The 6,978-nt window shown below is 40.8% G+C and overlaps 1 long non-coding RNA gene across 1 annotated transcript; it reads right to left on the bottom strand.

Moving 5' to 3' along the window:
• Nucleotides 1-596: 596 nt before the first annotated feature.
• Nucleotides 597-1,301, bottom strand: LOC132865934 (uncharacterized). Its single transcript, XR_009650528.1, has 3 exons — nucleotides 1,232-1,301; nucleotides 893-1,019; nucleotides 597-647 (listed from the first exon to the last, which is right to left on the bottom strand). It is a non-coding gene; the product is annotated as an uncharacterized LOC132865934 (long non-coding RNA).
• Nucleotides 1,302-6,978: the final 5,677 nt, after the last annotated feature.

Genomic DNA, 6,978 nt, shown 5'->3' on the forward strand with positions numbered 1-6,978 from the left:
TGTCAACAACATCATAGCTAGTATGTTACTGTAGCAATGTTTACGTTCAGTCATTTGGATGACTGTTAAAACCTTTCAGTCTCAAGTTTTTCCTTTACTGGATTTACTAGTTTACTGAGCTAGCGCGCTCGGCCGAGCCGGGAGCCATCGCGCGCTCTCCGGCCGAGCCGGGAGCCATCGCGCGCTCTCCGGCCGAGCCGGGAGCCATCGCGTGCTCGGCGGCCGAGCCGGGAGCCATCGCGCGCTCTCCGGCCGAGCCGGGAGCCATCGCGCGCTCGGCGGCCGAGCCGGGAGCCATCGCGCGCTCTCCGGCCGAGCCGGGAGCCATCGCGCGCTCGGCGGCCGAGCCGGGAGCCATCGCGCGCTCGGCGGCCGAGCCGGGAGCCATCGCGCGCTCGCTCAGTAAACTAGTAAATCCAGTAAAGGAAAAACTTGAGACTGAAAGGTTTTAACAGTCATCCAAATGACTGAACGTAAATATTGCTACAGTAACATACTAGCTACTGTTGTTGACATTAGCTAGCTTGCCGTCCAAAATGGTGGACACCGGGGCGTCACGTGACCCTGTGACATCAGGTGAAATACCTCAATAGAAAGCCTCTGTCCATCCTCAGTCACTGCAAGCTGGCAGCCCTCTCTCCTCTCTTCTGCAAAACAGAAAGACAAAATGCCAATAAGGAAGCAAAAACATAAGAATTCATTAAATATCTTGGCTCCACCCATCTACCATCTTTAAAATCCCCAGCCCACCCACCTCAACCAACATTTGTATGCTCCGACCATGCCCTATATGAATTTGAATGTTAACAATGAAAATGTTGTTTCCATCATGCCCATTGAAAGCAATTCATTCATACACACTTTTGGCTTAGTAGGTAATAGATCTAACTACCTAGTTGTTTGGGTCCTCCGCTGTCGACGGCAGCCATCCAACCGGTCCCTGCTCAATCGGAGCCAGTTTTTTACCTCCTTCTCCACATCCGACTCGGTGACACTGTTATTGTTTTTGTGCACTGATGCTATGAGAGACAATATGACGCAAATTACCACATTGCATAGACCACCTTATTTTGGGAAATTGTTTCTTTGTAGTCAACCCATAGTTAGGCAATAAATACATACTATCAAAATATAGAAGTAAAACGGATGAGTAAATAATAGTATTTTATCTCAGACATAAGGTCTAAATTAAAGAAATGGAACTTCCCCTTAAACACTTAGTGTGACTTACATATTAGCATTTCAGCTACAGGTCTGGATTTAATACTGGTTTTATTTCCTCTCCCACACCAATTTAGTTGTGTGGCAAGTTGGTTTGAGAACACTTTTTGGAATATCCTCCAAACCATCTTTTTTACAGTGGTTCCGCCAGTGACAGTCAACTTGGAGATCTGCAACGCAATTATAACAAAATCAAACTCAACCAGTTACCATTAAGTGAATATCCAAATGACAACACAGAGACTGGTCCCAGTGTTATCCAATTGCATGCTGGGACATTTTCAAATGCAAGCTTGACACATAGTGTATACACACACACACACACACACACACACACACAGGCCTCTAACTTAAACGGCCATTGACACAGACAGTGTATACACACGGTTGTTAAAAATCCTGTGTATCACTACTCTATACTCTTTATGCAATGACAATAAAACATTCTCATACCATGTATTTCTTAAAATTTGAGTCACTGTCTAGCAGCTCATCGAAATCGTCAAGGTCCTGTGCTGAGGTTAAGGGAATTTTCTGGTCGTATGTTCTTCACCCCCTCTACATCACGGTTTTGCAAAAGTTGTTGAAGAAGGGCCATGATGTGATCAACCTTGAGGTGCAGCTCCCCTTGCTGCTCCAAAATCAATCTTTCGACAGCTGATGGGGAAGTGCAAAATACAAAAGTGCAGTATATACCTTTAAAGTGGCATTCCAGGGTAAAGTAACACGGACAGGGAGGAAAGAAAATATTTTCTATGCCCCCATGATTGCATTTATGCATCACACATGAAATGGCAAAATGTTTGCAATTTCGTTGTGTGCGCTGTGAGCTGTGTCACAATGACAAAAATGGGACTTTCATGTCAATCATACAGCACTCTGTGATCTTTAACAACAATATTAAAACAGATTTGTTCTCAAAACTTACCAGTACAGGTAGCTGGAATCAACTGGTGGGTTTGAGGAAGGCAGGTTTGGGGATGCCGGGGGCTTTCAGTCAGTCAGGCAGGTTTGGGGACGCCGAGGGATTTCAGTCAGGCAGGTTTGCTGTTGATCAGTGTGGTGCAGTGGTCCTTAAGCCTCCATATCACTGAGGCAAGTTACTGTTGAGACTTGGGGATGTGAAGGGGTGGCAAATGTTAATGAACATGGTAATGATAAAGTTTTACAGTTAGGTTTTATAGTTTGTCTGCACAGAGGCTTGACAAAGAGGTTTTTGAATCCCATCATTTGATCGGCTGTCAAAATGGTCTAACAAGTTTATGAAACAACAAATGAAGTTGCATTGGAAGCTGGCTTGTGCCCAGCAAACACAAAACATTTATAAAACGTTTCATTTGGGTTGCATTAAGGTTAGGTTTTATTAAACGTTTATGAAACGTTTATGAAACGTTGGTGAAAATTTAATAAAGTCATATTTGCTGACCCGTGGCACATTTTTTATCATCTCTTGGTATTTTTAGATATTAAGATGTCATAATGATTGTATTACAATTATCAAAATAATCAGTAAATGAGTAACGTTTTATTGACGTTTTATAAACGTTCTCTTTAAAACGTTTCATTCACAACGTTTATGAAATGTTTATAAAACGTTATACATATTCGGAGACTTCTGGCTAAAACAGATAATATTAAAATTTCTACAATTAATTGTGTGATTATAAACACTACATGATGACATGTTTTTAAAAAGTATCAAAAAACATGGGAATAATTTTATGGAAAATAAGTGATTGTATAAACGTTTAATAAACGTTGAAAAAAAACCCTTCGATCTAGCTAAATATTTTTTAGATGTAGATCTAGATAGATAGATAAATCATTAAATGTGTGGCTCTAGTCTCGTAATTATCAAGTATGGTTTGAATAATTTGGATAGATGACCATTTGTCGTTTTATATTTGCTAAAATACACGCCCTTTTGGCCCTGGCATTTTGTTCGCTGGTTCCCTGCGCCTGCGCGACCTACGTCTTTGCGCAGGCGCAGGGACTGGAAGTAGCGCCATTTTGAGCCTGTTGCTGTTGGGACAAGATCGAGAAGGCCAGGTCCACTTAGAAGTTATCTTAGAAAATCTCCTCCATCGAAGGCTCGCAGCTTTGGCCAAACAGCTTATTTGATTTAATTTGCTTTTTTATTTCAACTTTTAACTGATTTTGCGCATTTGCTATGATTACGTTAACTTTAATGTTTTGGTTCTTAGTAGCAAGGCTTCTTTAATAAATTTAGATAAATTTTTAATACTAGTATCTTTATCATTTTTGCTGTTCATGAGGGCTTTATATGTAAATGTGAATATTGTCTATGTAAAAAAATTCTGCTGTCAAATCAGTTTTGTTGAACTTGCAAAGAGGAATGAAATAAACTTAAGTGCAATAACAAAAATGTGTTGTTATATTATAAGTTTAACAGGTAGTAACATGGGCGGCACGGTGATGTAGTGGTTAGCGCTGTCGCCTCACAGCAAGAAGGTCCTGGGTTCGAGCCCCGGGGCCGGCGAGGGCCTTTCTGTGTGGAGTTTGCATGTTCTCCCCGTGTTCACATGGGTTTCCTCTGGGTGCTCCGGTTTCCCCCACAGTCCAAAGACATGCAGGTTAGGTTAACTGGTGACTCTAAATTGACCGTAGGTGTGAATGTTTGTCTATGTGTCAGCCCTGTGATGACCTGGCGACTTGTCCAGGGTGTACCCCGCCTTTCACCCGTAGTCAGCTGGGATAGGCTCCAGCTTGCCTGCGACCCTGTAGAAGGATAAAGCGGCTAGAGATAATGAGATGAGGTATTAACATGTTTCTAAAACATTAAAGAAACGTTTTACTATTGTTTTTAAATGGTTTTAAGAAACGTTTATACAATGTTTTAAAAAACGTTTCTGAAACATTTCCAGAATGTTGTATGATGGTTTCCAGAATGTTTTTCAAACATTTATATAACGTTTTTTCAAATGTTTATAAAACGAAAAAATTGTCCACAAATTTTCATTTTATAAACGTTATTTTGTAACGTTTCTGAAACGTTAGCCAAACATTTATACAACGTTATATAAACATTTTTGTGTTTGCTGGGTGGTCGCCACAGCGTGGCTTTCTATAGGATTTTTTGGGATGGAACCAGTTGCAGGATTTCAATCACGTTTTGATGAGGCCACTGTAGAGGTCAGTGGCGGCTGGTAGTCTTTCAAACAGGGGAGGCTGGTCGGTTACGATATTTCCAGATTTTAAAAGAAAAAAGAAAAAACACATCAATTTTGCCCATACTCTTGCCTCTGATCTGGCTGATTGTTGGCAGGGTCACAAACTGTGAAATAACAGGTTCTTTTGCCCCATTAGCCTACTGTCCAATATACATGATGGTGGTGTTGGGGGGGTATATTTTAAAATTTTATATTTTAAAATTGTGGCATGTTGTTTAAAAATTGATCATTATTGAAAGCAGCTCTTTGTCAGGAACCTCAGCAGTAACAGCAGAGTGTTCTGGAATAGGCACAAGCACTGACCTTGGGGAGCCAAACATAGAGCTGGGTGCCACACATTTCATTCAATGACACTTTCCCTATATTTTACTTATTTTGACTGAGAAATGTTTTATTCACAATTTTGATAACCCTTCACTTTTAATCCAGGTTTGTAGTGTGAAAGGTTCTCGGTTGTGTTTTTGTTTAAAAATGTTTTCCAAATTGTAGCGGTGTTTAATTCATATCCAGAAAAATATATATTCCAATATAATATACTCAGCATAAACATTTTAAATAGATTCTATATTTTTGGTCCATCCATGACATATTACTAAAGTAGCCTATTTACTGTTGTTGATGTGGGTCACTTGCTGTTAGCCAATTCACTTTCTCATACCAGGAGAGCTGAAAGGAGCGAGTATTATTCCCTACCTTTTTCACCAAGTCAATTTGAGGCGTTGGTCTACCCTGCTCTTTAATTTTAATTTTTTCCTCGAAAGGAAGACTGGCAAATGGCTTCGCCAAAATTAAATCAGCAATGCTTGGCCTCCGTGCGCAGCTTTCTTGCTAGCTGACTAGCCCCCTCAAGTTCAAGTTCAGTCACTCAAATAAACGGAACTAAGATAGCAAACTTGACAACACTATATTTACACTTTATTTACAATGAAAATATATACAAACTAAAAAAGCTGGTAGAAACCGTATGTAATGAATGAAATCGAAATGTAAGCTGATCTCTTACAATACACCACAGCACTTGCGAATCCGCATGGGACTGAACTGAAATTCACCGCTGCCTGTCTATAGTTGAAACGAGCTGTCAATCAAAGAAAATATCCAGCCACTTTCACCAATCACCAGTCTCCTCACGGAAACTGCCATGTCCCTCCCACTGTGAGGCTCGGAGTCCGTGGGCAGGCATTTTTGCAGTATCTGTCTTGTATTTTGAGATTGACAAGCGCATAGCTCCCAAATGCCATTGAAGTCCACTGAGGCTGGGAGTCTGTGAGACTCCGTGGGTGGGCATTTTCACAGTATTTGTCCAATAACCGTCTTGCATTTTGAGATTGACAAGCGCATAGCTCCCAAATGCCATTGAAATCCACTGAGGCTGGGCTGCATCGCGCTGTCACGAGGGGGAAAAACTCACGCACACATTAGGCGAACTGGGGAAAGTTATAACGGAATGATTTCGCACTGTAGTTGGGTTGAGCACATATATTTCTATGATTCTGGATCTGAAATAGCAATGTTATAAGGTCGGCTATAACATAAGCCTAGCACAATTCATCCTACACAATGTTCATCATTTTTAGAGGAGGCTGAGCCTCCCTCATTGTCTTAGAGCAATCGCCCGTGGTAGAGGTCTATTTCTAAGGACAACCTTATTCTTGGAATCTATGAAAGATACTTACGTTCAGTGTAAGTTGGCTCTTCTCTTGGTCTTGCAATTTTCAAAGGTAAAGGGGGAGGTCTTCTTAGGTGTTCAGGATCATCATCCTCCTCAGATAGTGATGATGATGATGACTGTCTGAGCTGTCTTGGTCTATACATTTACAAAAATTAGCACTTTCTTCACATACAAGTATTTGATATACAGACAATATCTAATTTAATTTAAATCAAAGAAATGGGTTCACCTTTTACATTCTCTAACTGGATTCTTCTGCATTTCAACATCTGTATTTAAGTCTGATGTTATGCATGCTTTGTCCCACTTGGACTGGATAGTTTGAATGGAGTCTGTGAACAACATATCATTATAAGCCTATACCAGAGCAAAAAAAAAAAAACCTAGCATTTAACAAAATTACTGTCTCTGCCATCATCTTCTCAAGCATCACCTCTGACAAAAAGGCTTTTTACAATGACTGGATACACAATTCCACTGAGGTGCTGTTTACAGATATTTGGATATCTATAAAAATTGAACTTTATGCGGTTGAGTTTTAGCATTGAGATGTAACATTCTTTTGGATGCTTTATTACCTGATTCATACAGTACACGAGCGCGGAACTGCCTCCACCCTTTTGCTGGGTCTGGCATGACCCTCTTCTGAACTGCTCTTAGGATCTGAAGTTGGTCCTTATATGGCAGCCACCATACCAGGCCACCTGAAAACCATTCCTTGGCCACCGGGCCGGTTTGGTTGTCGTCCTCAAACACAACAATCAAGTACATGCTGCACCTACTAGGAAACAGGACAGTAAAATGGTGGTAGTCCATTCACGGACATATCGCTAGTGTGTATACATGTTGCATCATGCTTTGCTAATTCTTAGATGGCATATATTTGCCTATTGT

This window comes from Neoarius graeffei, chromosome 18 (genome assembly GCF_027579695.1).
Source record: "Neoarius graeffei isolate fNeoGra1 chromosome 18, fNeoGra1.pri, whole genome shotgun sequence".
NCBI lineage: Eukaryota > Metazoa > Chordata > Actinopteri > Siluriformes > Ariidae > Neoarius > Neoarius graeffei.